This window comes from Diadema setosum, chromosome 3 (assembly GCF_964275005.1).
Source record: "Diadema setosum chromosome 3, eeDiaSeto1, whole genome shotgun sequence".
Classification (NCBI taxonomy): Eukaryota; Metazoa; Echinodermata; class Echinoidea; order Diadematoida; family Diadematidae; genus Diadema; species Diadema setosum.
Genome location: NC_092687.1, coordinates 32,570,285 through 32,590,646, shown reverse-complemented (window position 1 = coordinate 32,590,646; position 20,362 = coordinate 32,570,285). Strand labels below are relative to the sequence as shown.

The 20,362-nt window shown below is 39.7% G+C and overlaps 1 protein-coding gene across 1 annotated transcript in view; it reads right to left on the bottom strand.

The window, feature by feature from the left end:
* LOC140246789 (uncharacterized) overlaps positions 1-20,362 on the bottom strand; it is a 246,896-nt gene that overhangs the window by 68,184 nt on the left and 158,350 nt on the right. The gene's annotated exons all lie outside the window — the stretch shown is intronic.

The following is a 20,362-nucleotide window of genomic DNA, read 5'->3' as shown; positions in this document are numbered from 1 at the left end:
AAAAACGCACAAGGACCTGAATTTCTTAATATTTTTTCAACTTTATCACTGCAATATTGTGACATATTTCTAGTTATCTGCTTAACAACGCATAGTCATTAGAAGAGCAATTAATACTAAGATGTTGTCATTTTCAAGCGTCGAATCACATCAAAAGACATGAGTTTCGGCTCCAAGGGCTTTGTTTGTCACTCTACTAAAAATAATTTAAGTTAAAAATTCAAGTTCATCGGTAAATTCACCAATATGACCAAACCGCACTCTACTGTCGCCTCACCACACTCTACTGTCGCCTCGTTTTATGTGTATAACGCATAGGCATTAGAAGAGCACGTAATACTATAGATGTTGTCACTTTTAACGGTCGAATCGCATCAAAAGACATGGGTTTCGGCTCCAGGGGCTTTGTTTGTCACTCTACAAAAAAATAATTTAAGCTAAAAATTGAAGTTCATCGGTAAATTCACCAATATGACCAAACCGCACTCTACTGTCGCCTCACCACACTCTACTGTCGCCTCGTTTTATGTGTATAACGCATAGGCATTAGAAGAGCATTTGATACTAAGATGTTGTCACTTTTAACGGTCGAATCGCTTCAAAAGACATGAGTTTCGGCTCCAGGGGCTTTATTTGCCACTCTACTAAAAAGAGTCAGTGTTAAAAATGCAAGTTCATCGGTAAATTCACCAATATGACCAAACCGCACTCTACTGTCGCCTCACCACGCACTACTGTCGCCTCGTTTTATGTGTATAACGCATAGGCATTAGAAGAGCATTTGATACTAAGATGTTGTCACTTTTAACGGTCGAATCGCTTCAAAAGACATGAGTTTCGGCTCCAGGGGCTTTATTTGTCACTCTACTAAAAATAGTCAGTGTTAAAAATGCAAGTTCATCGGTAAATTCACCAATATGACCAAACCGCACTCTACTGTCGCCTCACCACACTCTACTGTCGCCTCGTTTTATGTGTATAACGCATAGGCATTAGAAGAACATCTAATACTAAGATGTTGTCACTTTTAACGGTCGAATCGCTCCAAAAGTCATGAGTTTCGGCTCCAGGGGCTTTATTTGTCACTCTACTAAAAATAATTAATGTTAAAAATTGAAGTTCATCGGTAAATTCACCAATATGACCAAACCGCACTCTACTGTCGCCTCACCACACTCTACTGTCGCCTCGTTTTATGTGTATAACGCATAGCCATTAGAAGAGCATTTGATAATAAGATGTTGTCACTTCTAACAGTCGAATCGCTTCAAATGACATGAGTTTCGGCTCCAGGGGCTTTATTTGTCACTCTACTAAAAATAGTCAGTGTTAAAAATGCAAGTTCATCCGTAAATTCACCAATATGACCAAACCGCACTCTACTGTCGCCTCACCACACTCTACTGTCGCCTCGTTTTATATGTATAACGCATAGGCATTAGAAGAACATTTGATAATAAGATGTTGTCACTTTTAACGGTCGAATCGCTTCAAAAGACATGAGTTTCGGCTCCAGGGGCTTTATTTGTCACTCTACTAAAAATAGTCAGTGTTAAAAATGCAAGTTCATCGGTAAATTCACCAATATGACCAAACCGCACTCTACTGTCGCCTCACCACGCACTACTGTCGCCTCGTTTTATGTGTATAACGCATAGGCATTAGAAGAGCATTTGATACTAAGATGTTGTCACTTTTAACGGTCGAATCGCTTCAAAAGACATGAGTTTCGGCTCCAGGGGCTTTATTTGTCACTCTACTAAAAATAGTCAGTGTTAAAAATGCAAGTTCATCGGTAAATTCACCAATATGACCAAACCGCACTCTACTGTCGCCTCACCACACTCTACTGTCGCCTCGTTTTATGACATGACGTTGTGTATAACGCATAGGCATTAGAAGAGCATTTGATAATAAGATGTTGTCACTTTTAACGGTCGAATCGCTTCAAAAGACATGAGTTTCGGCTCCAGGGGCTTTATTTGTCACTCTACTAAAAATAGTCAGTGTTAAAATGCAAGTTCATCGGTAAATTCACCAATTCATTATGACCAAACCGCACTCTACTGTCGCCTCACCACACTCTACTGTCGCCTCGTTTTATGTGTATAACGCATAGGCATTAGAAGAGCATTTGATACTAAGATGTTGTCACTTTTAACGGTCGAATCGCTTCAAAAGACATGAGTTTCGGCTCCAGGGGCTTTATTTGTCACTCTACTAAAAATAGTCAGTGTTAAAAATGCAAGTTCATCGGTAAATTCACCAATATGACCAAACCGCACTCTACTGTCGCCTCACCACACTCTACTGTCGCCTCGTTTTATGTGTATAACGCATAGGCATTAGAAGAACATCTAATACTAAGATGTTGTCACTTTTAACGGTCGAATCGCTCCAAAAGTCATGAGTTTCGGCTCCAGGGGCTTTATTTGTCACTCTACTAAAAATAATTAATGTTAAAAATTGAAGTTCATCGGTAAATTCACCAATATGACCAAACCGCACTCTACTGTCGCCTCACCACACTCTACTGTCGCCTCGTTTTATGTGTATAACGCATAGGCATTAGAAGAGCATTTGATAATAAGATGTTGTCACTTCTAACAGTCGAATCGCTTCAAAAGACATGAGTTTCGGCTCCAGGGGCTTTATTTGTCACTCTACTAAAAATAGTCAGTGTTGAAAATGCAAGTTCATCCGTAAATTCACCAATATGACCAAACCGCACTCTACTGTCGCCTCACCACACTCTACTGTCGCCTCGTTTTATATGTATAACGCATAGGCATTAGAAGAACATTTGATAATAAGATGTTGTCACTTTTAACGGTCGAATCGCTTCAAAAGACATGAGTTTCGGCTCCAGGGGCTTTATTTGTCACTCTACTAAAAATAGTCAGTGTTAAAAATGCAAGTTCATCGGTAAATTCACCAATATGACCAAACCGCACTCTACTGTCGCCTCACCACACTCTACTGTCGCCTCGTTTTATGTGTATAACGCATAGGCATTAGAAGAACATCTAATACTAAGATGTTGTCACTTTTAACGGTCGAATCGCTCCAAAAGTCATGAGTTTCGGCTCCAGGGGCTTTATTTGTCACTCTACTAAAAATAATTAATGTTAAAAATTGAAGTTCATCGGTAAATTCACCAATATGACCAAACCGCACTCTACTGTCGCCTCACCACACTCTACTGTCGCCTCGTTTTATGTGTATAACGCATAGCCATTAGAAGAGCATTTGATAATAAGATGTTGTCACTTCTAACAGTCGAATCGCTTCAAATGACATGAGTTTCGGCTCCAGGGGCTTTATTTGTCACTCTACTAAAAATAGTCAGTGTTAAAAATGCAAGTTCATCCGTAAATTCACCAATATGACCAAACCGCACTCTACTGTCGCCTCACCACACTCTACTGTCGCCTCGTTTTATATGTATAACGCATAGGCATTAGAAGAACATTTGATAATAAGATGTTGTCACTTTTAACGGTCGAATCGCTTCAAAAGACATGAGTTTCGGCTCCAGGGGCTTTATTTGTCACTCTACTAAAAATAGTCAGTGTTAAAAATGCAAGTTCATCGGTAAATTCACCAATATGACCAAACCGCACTCTACTGTCGCCTCACCACGCACTACTGTCGCCTCGTTTTATGTGTATAACGCATAGGCATTAGAAGAGCATTTGATACTAAGATGTTGTCACTTTTAACGGTCGAATCGCTTCAAAAGACATGAGTTTCGGCTCCAGGGGCTTTATTTGTCACTCTACTAAAAATAGTCAGTGTTAAAAATGCAAGTTCATCGGTAAATTCACCAATATGACCAAACCGCACTCTACTGTCGCCTCACCACACTCTACTGTCGCCTCGTTTTATGACATGACGTTGTGTATAACGCATAGGCATTAGAAGAGCATTTGATAATAAGATGTTGTCACTTTTAACGGTCGAATCGCTTCAAAAGACATGAGTTTCGGCTCCAGGGGCTTTATTTGTCACTCTACTAAAAATAGTCAGTGTTAAAATGCAAGTTCATCGGTAAATTCACCAATTCATTATGACCAAACCGCACTCTACTGTCGCCTCACCACACTCTACTGTCGCCTCGTTTTATGTGTATAACGCATAGGCATTAGAAGAGCATTTGATACTAAGATGTTGTCACTTTTAACGGTCGAATCGCTTCAAAAGACATGAGTTTCGGCTCCAGGGGCTTTATTTGTCACTCTACTAAAAATAGTCAGTGTTAAAAATGCAAGTTCATCGGTAAATTCACCAATATGACCAAACCGCACTCTACTGTCGCCTCACCACACTCTACTGTCGCCTCGTTTTATGTGTATAACGCATAGGCATTAGAAGAACATCTAATACTAAGATGTTGTCACTTTTAACGGTCGAATCGCTCCAAAAGTCATGAGTTTCGGCTCCAGGGGCTTTATTTGTCACTCTACTAAAAATAATTAATGTTAAAAATTGAAGTTCATCGGTAAATTCACCAATATGACCAAACCGCACTCTACTGTCGCCTCACCACACTCTACTGTCGCCTCGTTTTATGTGTATAACGCATAGCCATTAGAAGAGCATTTGATAATAAGATGTTGTCACTTCTAACAGTCGAATCGCTTCAAATGACATGAGTTTCGGCTCCAGGGGCTTTATTTGTCACTCTACTAAAAATAGTCAGTGTTAAAAATGCAAGTTCATCCGTAAATTCACCAATATGACCAAACCGCACTCTACTGTCGCCTCACCACACTCTACTGTCGCCTCGTTTTATATGTATAACGCATAGGCATTAGAAGAACATTTGATAATAAGATGTTGTCACTTTTAACGGTCGAATCGCTTCAAAAGACATGAGTTTCGGCTCCAGGGGCTTTATTTGTCACTCTACTAAAAATAGTCAGTGTTAAAAATGCAAGTTCATCGGTAAATTCACCAATATGACCAAACCGCACTCTACTGTCGCCTCACCACGCACTACTGTCGCCTCGTTTTATGTGTATAACGCATAGGCATTAGAAGAGCATTTGATACTAAGATGTTGTCACTTTTAACGGTCGAATCGCTTCAAAAGACATGAGTTTCGGCTCCAGGGGCTTTATTTGTCACTCTACTAAAAATAGTCAGTGTTAAAAATGCAAGTTCATCGGTAAATTCACCAATATGACCAAACCGCACTCTACTGTCGCCTCACCACACTCTACTGTCGCCTCGTTTTATGACATGACGTTGTGTATAACGCATAGGCATTAGAAGAGCATTTGATAATAAGATGTTGTCACTTTTAACGGTCGAATCGCTTCAAAAGACATGAGTTTCGGCTCCAGGGGCTTTATTTGTCACTCTACTAAAAATAGTCAGTGTTAAAATGCAAGTTCATCGGTAAATTCACCAATTCATTATGACCAAACCGCACTCTACTGTCGCCTCACCACACTCTACTGTCGCCTCGTTTTATGTGTATAACGCATAGGCATTAGAAGAGCATTTGATACTAAGATGCTGTCACTTTTAACGGTCGAATCGCTTCAAAAGACGTGAGTTTCGGCTCCAGGGGCTTTATTTGTCACTCTACTAAAAATAATTAATGTTAAAAATTGAAGTTCATCGGTAAATTCACCAATATGACCAAACCGCACTCTACTGTCGCCTCACCACACTCTACTGTCGCCTCGTTTTATGTGTATAACGCATAGGCATTAGAAGAGCACGTAATACTATAGATGTTGTCACTTTTAACGGTCGAATCGCATCAAAAGACATGGGTTTCGGCTCCAGGGGCTTTGTTTGTCACTCTACAAAAAAATAATTTAAGCTAAAAATTGAAGTTCATCGGTAAATTCACCAATATGACCAAACCGCACTCTACTGTCGCCTCACCACACTCTACTGTCGCCTCGTTTTATGTGTATAACGCATAGGCATTAGAAGAGCATTTGATACTAAGATGTTGTCACTTTTAACAGTCGAATCGCTTCAAAAGACATGAGTTTCGGCTCCAGGGGCTTTATTTGTCACTCTACTAAAAATAATCAATGTTAATAATGCAAGTTCATCGGTAAATTCACCAATATGACCAAACCGCACTCTACTGTCGCCTCACCACACTCTACTGTCGCCTCGTTTTATGTGTATAACGCATAGGCATTAGAAGAGCATTTGATAATAAGATGTTGTCACTTTTAACGGTCGAATCGCTTCAAAAGACATGAGTTTCGGCTCCAGGGGCTTTATTTGTCACTCTACTAAAAATAGTCACTGTTAAAAATGCAAGTTCATCGGTAAATTCACCGATATGACCAAACCGCACTCTACTGTCGCCTCACCACACTCTACTGTCGCCTCGTTTTATGTATATAACGCATAGGCATTAGAAGAGCATTTGATACTAAGATGTTGTCACTTTTAACGGTCGAATCGCTTCAAAAGACATGTGTTTCGGCTCCAGGGGCTTTATTTGTCACTCTACTAAAAATAATTAATGTTAAAAATTGAAGTTCATCGGTAAATTCACCAATATGACCAAACCGCACTCTACTGTCGCCTCACCACACTCTACTGTCGCCTCGTTTTATGTGTATAACGCATAGGCATTAGAAGAGCATTTGATAATAAGATGTTGTCACTTTTAACGGTCGAATCGCTTCAAAAGACATGAGTTTCGGCTCCAGGGGCTTTATTTGTCACTCTACTAAAAATAGTCAGTGTTCAAAATGCAAGTTCATCGGTAAATTCACCAATATGACCAAACCGCACTCTACTGTCGCCTCACCACGCACTACTGTCGCCTCGTTTTATGTGTATAACGCATAGGCATTAGAAGAGCATTTGATACTAAGATGTTGTCACTTTTAACGGTCGAATCGCTTCAAAAGACATGAGTTTCGGCTCCAGGGGCTTTATTTGTCACTCTACTAAAAATAATTAATGTTAAAAATTGAAGTTCATCGGTAAATTCACCAATATGACCAAACCGCACTCTACTGTCGCCTCACCACACTCTACTGTCGCCTCGTTTTATGTGTATAACGCATAGGCATTAGAAGAGCATTTGATACTAAGATGTTGTCACTTCTAACAGTCGAATCGCTTCAAAAGACATGAGTTTCGGCTCCAGGGGCTTTATTTGTCACTCTACTAAAAATAGTCAGTGTTAAAAATGCAAGTTCATCCGTAAATTCACCAATATGACCAAACCGCACTCTACTGTCGCCTCACCACACTCTACTGTCGCCTCGTTTTATCCATGTATAACGCATAGGCATTAGAAGAACATTTGATAATAAGATGTTGTCACTTTTAACGGTCGAATCGCTTCAAAAGACATGAGTTTCGGCTCCAGGGGCTTTATTTGTCACTCTACTAAAAATAGTCAGTGTTAAAAATGCAAGTTCATCGGTAAATTCACCAATATGACCAAACCGCACTCTACTGTCGCCTCACCACGCACTACTGTCGCCTCGTTTTATGTGTATAACGCATAGGCATTAGAAGAGCATTTGATACTAAGATGTTGTCACTTTTAACGGTCGAATCGCTTCAAAAGACATGAGTTTCGGCTCCAGGGGCTTTATTTGTCACTCTACTAAAAATAGTCAGTGTTAAAAATGCAAGTTCATCGGTAAATTCACCGATATGACCAAACCGCACTCTACTGTCGCCTCACCACACTCTACTGTCGCCTCGTTTTATGTGTATAACGCATAGGCATTAGAAGAGCATTTGATAATAAGATGTTGTCACTTTTAACGGTCGAATCGCTTCAAAAGACATGAGTTTCGGCTCCAGGGGCTTTATTTGTCACTCTACTAAAAATAGTCAGTGTTAAAAATGCAAGTTCATCGGTAAATTCACCAATATGACCAAACCGCACTCTACTGTCGCCTCACCACGCACTACTGTCGCCTCGTTTTATGTGTATAACGCATAGGCATTAGAAGAGCATTTGATACTAAGATGTTGTCACTTTTAACGGTCGAATCGCTTCAAAAGACATGAGTTTCGGCTCCAGGGGCTTTATTTGTCACTCTACTAAAAATAGTCAGTGTTAAAAATGCAAGTTCATCGGTAAATTCACCAATATGACCAAACCGCACTCTACTGTCGCCTCACCACACTCTACTGTCGCCTCGGTTTATGTGTATAACGCATAGGCATTAGAAGAGCATTTGATAATAAGATGTTGTCACTTTTAACGGTCGAATCGCTTCAAAAGACATGAGTTTCGGCTCCAGGGGCTTTATTTGTCACTCTACTAAAAATAGTCAGTGTTAAAATGCAAGTTCATCGGTAATTTCACCAATTCATTATGACCAAACCGCACTCTACTGTCGCCTCACCACACTCTACTGTCGCCTCGTTTTATGTGTATAACGCATAGGCATTAGAAGAGCATTTGATACTAAGATGCTGTCACTTTTAACGGTCGAATCGCTTCAAAAGACGTGAGTTTCGGCTCCAGGGGCTTTATTTGTCACTCTACTAAAAATAATTAATGTTAAAAATTGAAGTTCATCGGTAAATTCACCAATATGACCAAACCGCACTCTACTGTCGCCTCACCACACTCTACTGTCGCCTCGTTTTATGTGTATAACGCATAGGCATTAGAAGAGCACGTAATACTATAGATGTTGTCACTTTTAACGGTCGAATCGCATCAAAAGACATGGGTTTCGGCTCCAGGGGCTTTGTTTGTCACTCTACAAAAAAATAATTTAAGCTAAAAATTGAAGTTCATCGGTAAATTCACCAATATGACCAAACCGCACTCTACTGTCGCCTCACCACACTCTACTGTCGCCTCGTTTTATGTGTATAACGCATAGGCATTAGAAGAGCATTTGATAATAAGATGTTGTCACTTTTAACGGTCGAATCGCTTCAAAAGACATGAGTTTCGGCTCCAGGGGCTTTATTTGTCACTCTACTAAAAATAGTCAGTGTTAAAAATGCAAGTTCATCGGTAAATTCACCGATATGACCAAACCGCACTCTACTGTCGCCTCACCACACTCTACTGTCGCCTCGTTTTATGTATATAACGCATAGGCATTAGAAGAGCATTTGATACTAAGATGTTGTCACTTTTAACGGTCGAATCGCTTCAAAAGACATGAGTTTCGGCTCCAGGGGCTTTATTTGTCACTCTACTAAAAATAATTAATGTTAAAAATTGAAGTTCATCGGTAAATTCACCAATATGACCAAACCGCACTCTACTGTCGCCTCACCACACTCTACTGTCGCCTCGTTTTATGTGTATAACGCATAGGCATTAGAAGAGCATTTGATACTAAGATGTTGTCACTTCTAACAGTCGAATCGCTTCAAAAGACATGAGTTTCGGCTCCAGGGGCTTTATTTGTCACTCTACTAAAAATAGTCAGTGTTAAAAATGCAAGTTCATCCGTAAATTCACCAATATGACCAAACCGCACTCTACTGTCGCCTCACCACACTCTACTGTCGCCTCGTTTTATATGTATAACGCATAGGCATTAGAAGAACATTTGATAATAAGATGTTGTCACTTTTAACGGTCGAATCGCTTCAAAAGACATGAGTTTCGGCTCCAGGGGCTTTATTTGTCACTCTACTAAAAATAGTCAGTGTTAAAAATGCAAGTTCATCGGTAAATTCACCAATATGACCAAACCGCACTCTACTGTCGCCTCACCACGCACTACTGTCGCCTCGTTTTATGTGTATAACGCATAGGCATTAGAAGAGCATTTGATACTAAGATGTTGTCACTTTTAACGGTCGAATCGCTTCAAAAGACATGAGTTTCGGCTCCAGGGGCTTTATTTGTCACTCTACTAAAAATAGTCAGTGTTAAAAATGCAAGTTCATCGGTAAATTCACCGATATGACCAAACCGCACTCTACTGTCGCCTCACCACACTCTACTGTCGCCTCGTTTTATGTGTATAACGCATAGGCATTAGAAGAGCATTTGATAATAAGATGTTGTCACTTTTAACGGTCGAATCGCTTCAAAAGACATGAGTTTCGGCTCCAGGGGCTTTATTTGTCACTCTACTAAAAATAGTCAGTGTTAAAATGCAAGTTCATCGGTAAATTCACCAATTCATTATGACCAAACCGCACTCTACTGTCGCCTCACCACACTCTGTACTGTCGCCTCGTTTTATGTGTATAACGCATAGGCATTAGAAGAGCATTTGATACTAATATGTTGTCACTTTTAACGGTCGAATCTCTTCAAAAGACGTGAGTTTTGGCTCCAGGGGCTTTATTTGTCACTCTACTAAAAATAATTAATGTTAAAAATTGAAGTTCATCGGTAAATTCACCAATATGACCAAACCGCACTCTACTGTCGCCTCACCACACTCTACTGTCGCCTCGTTTTATGTATATAACGCATAGGCATTAGAAGAGCATTTGATACTAAGATGTTGTCACTTTTAACGGTCGAATCGCTTCAAAACACATGAGTTTCGGCTCCAGGGGCTTTATTTGTCACTCTACTAAAAATAGTCAGTGTTAAAAATGCAAGTTCATCGGTAAATTCACCAATATGACCAAACCGCACTCTACTGTCGCCTCACCACACTCTACTGTCGCCTCGTTTTATGTGTATAACGCATAGGCATTAGAAGAGCATTTGATAATAATAAGATGTTGTCACTTTTAACGGTCGAATCGCTTCAAAAGACATGAGTTTCGGCTCCAGGGGCTTTATTTGTCACTCTACTAAAAATAGTCAGTGTTAAAAATGAAAGTTCATCGGTAAATTCACCACTATGACCAAACCGCACTCTGCTGTCGCCTCACCACACTCTACTGTCGCCTCGTTTTATGTGTATAACGCATAGGCATTAGAAGAGCATGTAATACTATAGATGTTGTCATTTTTAACGGTCGATTCGCATCAAAAGACGTGAGTTTCGGCTCCAGGGGCTCTATTGTCACTCTACTAAAAGTAATTAAAGTTAAAAATTGAAGTTCATCGGTAAATTCACCAATATGACCAAACCGCACTCTACTGTCGCCTCACCACGCACTACTGTCGCCTCGTTTTATGTGTATAACGCATAGGCATTAGAAGAGCATTTGATACTAAGATGTTGTCACTTTTAACGGTCGAATCGCTTCAAAAGACATGAGTTTCGGCTCCAGGGGCTTTATTTGTCACTCTACTAAAAATAATTAATGTTAAAAATTGAAGTTCATCGGTAAATTCACCAATATGACCAAACCGCACTCTGCTGTCGCCTCACCACACTCTACTGTCGCCTCGTTTTATGTGTATAACGCATAGGCATTAGAAGAGCATTTGATAATAAGATGTTGTCACTTTTAACGGTCGAATCGCTTCAAAAGACATGAGTTTCGGCTCCAGGGGCTTTATTTGTCACTCTACTAAAAATAGTCAGTGTTAAAAATGCAAATTCATCCGTAAATTCACCAATATGACCAAACCGCACTCTACTGTCGCCTCACCACACTCTACTGTCGCCTCGTTTTATGTGTATTATGCATAGGCATTAGAAGAACATTTGATAATAAGATGTTGTCACTTTTAACGGTCGAATCGCTTCAAAAGACATGAGTTTCGGCTCCAGGGGCTTTATTTGTCACTCTACTAAAAATAGTTAGTGTTAAAAATGCAAGTTCATCGGTAAATTCACCAATATGACCAAACCGCACTCTACTGTCGCCTCACCACGCACTACTGTTGCCTCGTTTTATGTGTATAACGCATAGGCATTAGAAGAGCATTTGAAGATTTTGTTCGCAAAAACCGATAAGTCCATTTTTGAAGATTTTGAAGTACGGTCTCTGTCATATAGTACAAAATAATACCTTTTAAATGATGTATTAGTCACTACAAATAAAGGTACGTTTGTGAAGTTATGGTCAAAAGAAGCAAAAATTATCTTATTATTCTCTTTATTTTTCTTGACCTTTAATCGCAAATATCTCCATTTGGCAAATATGGACTTATCGGTTTTTGCAAACAAACTCTTCATTTGATACTAAGATGTTGTCACTTTTAACGGTCGAATCGCTTCAAAAGACATGAGTTTCGGCTCCAGGGGCTTTATTTGTCACTCTACTAAAAATAATCAATGTTAAAAATGCAAGTTCATCGGTAAATTCACCAATATGACCAAACCGCACTCTACTGTCGCCTCACCACACTCTACTGTCGCCTCGTTTTATGTGTATAACACATAGGCATTAGAAGAGCATGTAATACTATAGATGTTGTCATTTTTAACGGTCGATTCGCATCAAAAGACGTGAGTTTCGGCTCCAGGGGCTTTATTTGTCACTCTACTAAAAGTAATTAAAGTTAAAAATTGAAGTTCATCGGTAAATTCACCAATATGACCAAACCGCACTCTACTGTCGCCTCACCACACTCTACTGTCGCCTCGTTTTATGTGTATAACGCATAGGCATTAGAAGAGCATTTGATAATAAGATGTTGTCACTTTTAACGGTCGAATCGCTTCAAAAGACATGAGTTTCGGCTCCAGGGGCTTTATTTGTCACTCTACTAAAAATAGTCAGTGTTAAAAATGCAAGTTCATCGGTAAATTCACCAATATGACCAAACCGCACTCTACTGTCGCCTCACCACACTCCACTGTCGCCTCGTTTTATGTGTATAACGCATAGGCATTAGAAGAGCATTTGATAATAAGATGTTGTCACTTTTAACGGTCGAATCGCTTCAAAAGACATGAGTTTCGGCTCCAGGGGCTTTATTTGTCACTCTACTAAAAATAGTCAGTGTTAAAAATGCAAGTTCATCGGTAAATTCACCAATATGACCAAACCGCACTCTACTGTCGCCTCACCACACTCTACTGTCGCCTCGTTTTATGTGTATAACGCATAGGCATTAGAAGAGCATTTGATACTAAGATGTTGTCACTTTTAACGGTCGAATCGCTTCAAAAGACGTGAGTTTCGGCTCCAGGGGCTTTATTTGTCACTCTACTAAAAATAATTAATGTTAAAAATTGAAGTTCATCGGTAAATTCACCAATATGACCAAACCGCACTCTACTGTCGCCTCACCACACTCTACTGTCGCCTCGTTTTATGACTATATAACGCATAGGCATTAGAAGAGCATTTGATACTAAGATGTTGTCACTTTTAACGGTCGAATCGCTTCAAAAGACATGAGTTTCGGCTCCAGGGGCTTTATTTGTCACTCTACTAAAAATAATTAATGTTAAAAATTGAAGTTCATCGGTAAATTCACCAATATGACCAAACCGCACTCTTCTGTCGCCTCACCACACTCTATTGTCGCCTCGTTTTATGTGTATAACGCATAGGCATTTAAATAGAAGAGCATTTAATACTAAGATGTTGTCACTTTTAACGGTCGAATCGCTCCAAAAGACATGAGTTTCGGCTCCAGTGGCTTTATTTGTCACTCTACTAAAAATAATTAATGTTAAAAATTGAAGTTCATCGGTAAATTCACCAATATGACCAAACCGCACTCTACTGTCGCCTCACCACACTCTACTGTCGCCTCGTTTTATGTGTATAACGCATAGGCACTAGAAGAGCATGTAATACTATAGATGTTGTCATTTTTAACGGTCGATTCGCATCAAAAGACGTGAGTTTCGGCTCCAGGGGCTTTATTTGTCACTCTACTAAAAATAGTCAGTGTTAAAAATGCAAGTTCATCGGTAAATTCACCAATATGACCAAACCGCACTCTACTGTCGCCTCACCACGCACTACTGTCGCCTCGTTTTATGTGTATAACGCATAGGCATTAGAAGAGCATTTGATCCTAAGATGTTGTCATTTTCAACGGTCGAATCGCTTCAAAAGACATGAGTTTCGGCTCCAGGGGCTTTATTTGTCACTCTACTAAAAATAATTAATGTTAAAAATTGAAGTTCATCGGTAAATTCACCAATATGACCAAACCGCACTCTACTGTCGCCTCACCACACTCTACTGTCGCCTCGTTTTATGTGTATAACGCATAGGCATTAGAAGAGCATTTGATAATAAGATGTTGTCACTTCTAACAGTCGAATCGCTTCAAAAGACATGAGTTTCGGCTCCAGGGGCTTTATTTGTCACTCTACTAAAAATAGTCAGTGTTGAAAATGCAAGTTCATCCGTAAATTCACCAATATGACCAAACCGCACTCTACTGTCGCCTCACCACACTCTACTGTCGCCTCGTTTTATATGTATAACGCATAGGCATTAGAAGAACATTTGATAATAAGATGTTGTCACTTTTAACGGTCGAATCGCTTCAAAAGACATGAGTTTCGGCTCCAGGGGCTTTATTTGTCACTCTACTAAAAATAGTCAGTGTTAAAAATGCAAGTTCATCGGTAAATTCACCAATATGACCAAACCGCACTCTACTGTCGCCTCACCACGCACTACTGTCGCCTCGTTTTATGTGTATAACGCATAGGCATTAGAAGAGCATTTGATACTAAGATGTTGTCACTTTTAACGGTCGAATCGCTTCAAAAGACATGAGTTTCGGCTCCAGGGGCTTTATTTGTCACTCTACTAAAAATAGTCAGTGTTAAAAATGCAAGTTCATCGGTAAATTCACCGATATGACCAAACCGCACTCTACTGTCGCCTCACCACACTCTACTGTCGCCTCGTTTTATGTGTATAACGCATAGGCATTAGAAGAGCATTTGATAATAAGATGTTGTCACTTTTAACGGTCGAATCGCTTCAAAAGACATGAGTTTCGGCTCCAGGGGCTTTATTTGTCACTCTACTAAAAATAGTCAGTGTTAAAATGCAAGTTCATCGGTAAATTCACCAATTCATTATGACCAAACCGCACTCTACTGTCGCCTCACCACACTCTACTGTCGCCTCGTTTTATGTGTATAACGCATAGGCATTAGAAGAGCATTTGATACTAAGATGTTGTCACTTTTAACGGTCGAATCGCTTCAAAAGACGTGAGTTTCGGCTCCAGGGGCTTTATTTGTCACTCTACTAAAAATAATTAATGTTAAAAATTGAAGTTCATCGGTAAATTCACCAATATGACCAAACCGCACTCTACTGTCGCCTCACCACACTCTACTGTCGCCTCGTTTTATGTATATAACGCATAGGCATTAGAAGAGCATTTGATACTAAGATGTTGTCACTTTTAACGGTCGAATCGCTTCAAAACACATGAGTTTCGGCTCCAGGGGCTTTATTTGTCACTCTACTAAAAATAGTCAGTGTTAAAAATGCAAGTTCATCGGTAAATTCACCAATATGACCAAACCGCACTCTACTGTCGCCTCACCACACTCTACTGTCGCCTCGTTTTATGTGTATAACGCATAGGCATTAGAAGAGCATTTGATAATATTAAGATGTTGTCACTTTTAACGGTCGAATCGCTTCAAAAGACATGAGTTTCGGCTCCAGGGGCTTTATTTGTCACTCTACTAAAAATAGTCAGTGTTAAAAATGAAAGTTCATCGGTAAATTCACCACTATGACCAAACCGCACTCTACTGTCGCCTCACCACACTCTACTGTCGCCTCGTTTTATGTGTATAACGCATAGGCATTAGAAGAGCATGTAATACTATAGATGTTGTCATTTTTAACGGTCGATTCGCATCAAAAGACGTGAGTTTCGGCTCCAGGGGCTTTATTTGTCACTCTACTAAAAGTAATTAAAGTTAAAAATTGAAGTTCATCGGTAAATTCACCAATATGACCAAACCGCACTCTACTGTCGCCTCACCACGCACTACTGTCGCCTCGTTTTATGTGTATAACGCATAGGCATTAGAAGAGCATTTGATACTAAGATGTTGTCACTTTTAACGGTCGAATCGCTTCAAAAGACATGAGTTTCGGCTCCAGGGGCTTTATTTGTCACTCTACTAAAAATAATTAATGTTAAAAATTGAAGTTCATCGGTAAATTCACCAATATGACCAAAAAGCACTCTGCTGTCGCCTCACCACACTCTACTGTCGCCTCGTTTTATGTGTATAACGCATAGGCATTAGAAGAGCATTTGATAATAAGATGTTGTCACTTTTAACGGTCGAATCGCTTCAAAAGACATGAGTTTCGGCTCCAGGGGCTTTATTTGTCACTCTACTAAAAATAGTCAGTGTTAAAAATGCAAATTCATCCGTAAATTCACCAATATGACCAAACCGCACTCTACTGTCGCCTCACCACACTCTACTGTCGCCTCGGTTTATGTGTATAACGCATAGGCATTAGAAGAGCATTTGATAATAAGATGTTGTCACTTTTAACGGTCGAATCGCTTCAAAAGACATGAGTTTCGGCTCCAGGGGCTTTATTTGTCACTCTACTAAAAATAGTCAGTGTTAAAATGCAAGTTCATCGGTAATTTCACCAATTCATTATGACCAAACCGCACTCTACTGTCGCCTCACCACACTCTACTGTCGCCTCGTTTTATGTGTATAACGCATAGGCATTAGAAGAGCATTTGATACTAAGATGCTGTCACTTTTAACGGTCGAATCGCTTCAAAAGACGTGAGTTTCGGCTCCAGGGGCTTTATTTGTCACTCTACTAAAAATAATTAATGTTAAAAATTGAAGTTCATCGGTAAATTCACCAATATGACCAAACCGCACTCTACTGTCGCCTCACCACACTCTACTGTCGCCTCGTTTTATGTGTATAACGCATAGGCATTAGAAGAGCACGTAATACTATAGATGTTGTCACTTTTAACGGTCGAATCGCATCAAAAGACATGGGTTTCGGCTCCAGGGGCTTTGTTTGTCACTCTACAAAAAAATAATTTAAGCTAAAAATTGAAGTTCATCGGTAAATTCACCAATATGACCAAACCGCACTCTACTGTCGCCTCACCACACTCTACTGTCGCCTCGTTTTATGTGTATAACGCATAGGCATTAGAAGAGCATTTGATAATAAGATGTTGTCACTTTTAACGGTCGAATCGCTTCAAAAGACATGAGTTTCGGCTCCAGGGGCTTTATTTGTCACTCTACTAAAAATAGTCAGTGTTAAAAATGCAAGTTCATCGGTAAATTCACCGATATGACCAAACCGCACTCTACTGTCGCCTCACCACACTCTACTGTCGCCTCGTTTTATGTATATAACGCATAGGCATTAGAAGAGCATTTGATACTAAGATGTTGTCACTTTTAACGGTCGAATCGCTTCAAAAGACATGAGTTTCGGCTCCAGGGGCTTTATTTGTCACTCTACTAAAAATAATTAATGTTAAAAATTGAAGTTCATCGGTAAATTCACCAATATGACCAAACCGCACTCTACTGTCGCCTCACCACACTCTACTGTCGCCTCGTTTTATGTGTATAACGCATAGGCATTAGAAGAGCATTTGATACTAAGATGTTGTCACTTCTAACAGTCGAATCGCTTCAAAAGACATGAGTTTCGGCTCCAGGGGCTTTATTTGTCACTCTACTAAAAATAGTCAGTGTTAAAAATGCAAGTTCATCCGTAAATTCACCAATATGACCAAACCGCACTCTACTGTCGCCTCACCACACTCTACTGTCGCCTCGTTTTATATGTATAACGCATAGGCATTAGAAGAACATTTGATAATAAGATGTTGTCACTTTTAACGGTCGAATCGCTTCAAAAGACATGAGTTTCGGCTCCAGGGGCTTTATTTGTCACTCTACTAAAAATAGTCAGTGTTAAAAATGCAAGTTCATCGGTAAATTCACCAATATGACCAAACCGCACTCTACTGTCGCCTCACCACGCACTACTGTCGCCTCGTTTTATGTGTATAACGCATAGGCATTAGAAGAGCATTTGATACTAAGATGTTGTCACTTTTAACGGTCGAATCGCTTCAAAAGACATGAGTTTCGGCTCCAGGGGCTTTATTTGTCACTCTACTAAAAATAGTCAGTGTTAAAAATGCAAGTTCATCGGTAAATTCACCGATATGACCAAACCGCACTCTACTGTCGCCTCACCACACTCTACTGTCGCCTCGTTTTATGTGTATAACGCATAGGCATTAGAAGAGCATTTGATAATAAGATGTTGTCACTTTTAACGGTCGAATCGCTTCAAAAGACATGAGTTTCGGCTCCAGGGGCTTTATTTGTCACTCTACTAAAAATAGTCAGTGTTAAAATGCAAGTTCATCGGTAAATTCACCAATTCATTATGACCAAACCGCACTCTACTGTCGCCTCACCACACTCTGTACTGTCGCCTCGTTTTATGTGTATAACGCATAGGCATTAGAAGAGCATTTGATACTAATATGTTGTCACTTTTAACGGTCGAATCTCTTCAAAAGACGTGAGTTTTGGCTCCAGGGGCTTTATTTGTCACTCTACTAAAAATAATTAATGTTAAAAATTGAAGTTCATCGGTAAATTCACCAATATGACCAAACCGCACTCTACTGTCGCCTCACCACACTCTACTGTCGCCTCGTTTTATGTATATAACGCATAGGCATTAGAAGAGCATTTGATACTAAGATGTTGTCACTTTTAACGGTCGAATCGCTTCAAAACACATGAGTTTCGGCTCCAGGGGCTTTATTTGTCACTCTACTAAAAATAGTCAGTGTTAAAAATGCAAGTTCATCGGTAAATTCACCAATATGACCAAACCGCACTCTACTGTCGCCTCACCACACTCTACTGTCGCCTCGTTTTATGTGTATAACGCATAGGCATTAGAAGAGCATTTGATAATAATAAGATGTTGTCACTTTTAACGGTCGAATCGCTTCAAAAGACATGAGTTTCGGCTCCAGGGGCTTTATTTGTCACTCTACTAAAAATAGTCAGTGTTAAAAATGAAAGTTCATCGGTAAATTCACCACTATGACCAAACCGCACTCTGCTGTCGCCTCACCACACTCTACTGTCGCCTCGTTTTATGTGTATAACGCATAGGCATTAGAAGAGCATGTAATACTATAGATGTTGTCATTTTTAACGGTCGATTCGCATCAAAAGACGTGAGTTTCGGCTCCAGGGGCTCTATTGTCACTCTACTAAAAGTAATTAAAGTTAAAAATTGAAGTTCATCGGTAAATTCACCAATATGACCAAACCGCACTCTACTGTCGCCTCACCACGCACTACTGTCGCCTCGTTTTATGTGTATAACGCATAGGCATTAGAAGAGCATTTGATACTAAGATGTTGTCACTTTTAACGGTCGAATCGCTTCAAAAGACATGAGTTTCGGCTCCAGGGGCTTTATTTGTCACTCTACTAAAAATAATTAATGTTAAAAATTGAAGTTCATCGGTAAATTCACCAATATGACCAAACCGCACTCTGCTGTCGCCTCACCACACTCTACTGTCGCCTCGTTTTATGTGTATAACGCATAGGCATTAGAAGAGCATTTGATAATAAGATGTTGTCACTTTTAACGGTCGAATCGCTTCAAAAGACATGAGTTTCGGCTCCAGGGGCTTTATTTGTCACTCTACTAAAAATAGTCAGTGTTAAAAATGCAAATTCATCCGTAAATTCACCAATATGACCAAACCGCACTCTACTGTCGCCTCACCACACTCTACTGTCGCCTCGTTTTATGTGTATTATGCATAGGCATTAGAAGAACATTTGATAATAAGATGTTGTCACTTTTAACGGTCGAATCGCTTCAAAAGACATGAGTTTCGGCTCCAGGGGCTTTATTTGTCACTCTACTAAAAATAGTTAGTGTTAAAAATGCAAGTTCATCGGTAAATTCACCAATATGACCAAACCGCACTCTACTGTCGCCTCACCACGCACTACTGTTGCCTCGTTTTATGTGTATAACGCATAGGCATTAGAAGAGCATTTGAAGATTTTGTTCGCAAAAACCGATAAGTCCATTTTTGAAGATTTTGAAGTACGGTCTCTGTCATATAGTACAAAATAATACCTTTTAAATGATGTATTAGTCACTACAAATAAAGGTACGTTTGTGAAGTTATGGTCAAAAGAAGCAAAAATTATCTTATTATTCTCTTTATTTTTCTTGACCTTTAATCGCAAATATCTCCATTTGGCAAATATGGACTTATCGGTTTTTGCAAACAAACTCTTCATTTGATACTAAGATGTTGTCACTTTTAACGGTCGAATCGCTTCAAAAGACATGAGTTTCGGCTCCAGGGGCTTTATTTGTCACTCTACTAAAAATAATCAATGTTAAAAATGCAAGTTCATCGGTAAATTCACCAATATGACCAAACCGCACTCTACTGTCGCCTCACCACACTCTACTGTCGCCTCGTTTTATGTGTATAACACATAGGCATTAGAAGAGCATGTAATACTATAGATGTTGTCATTTTTAA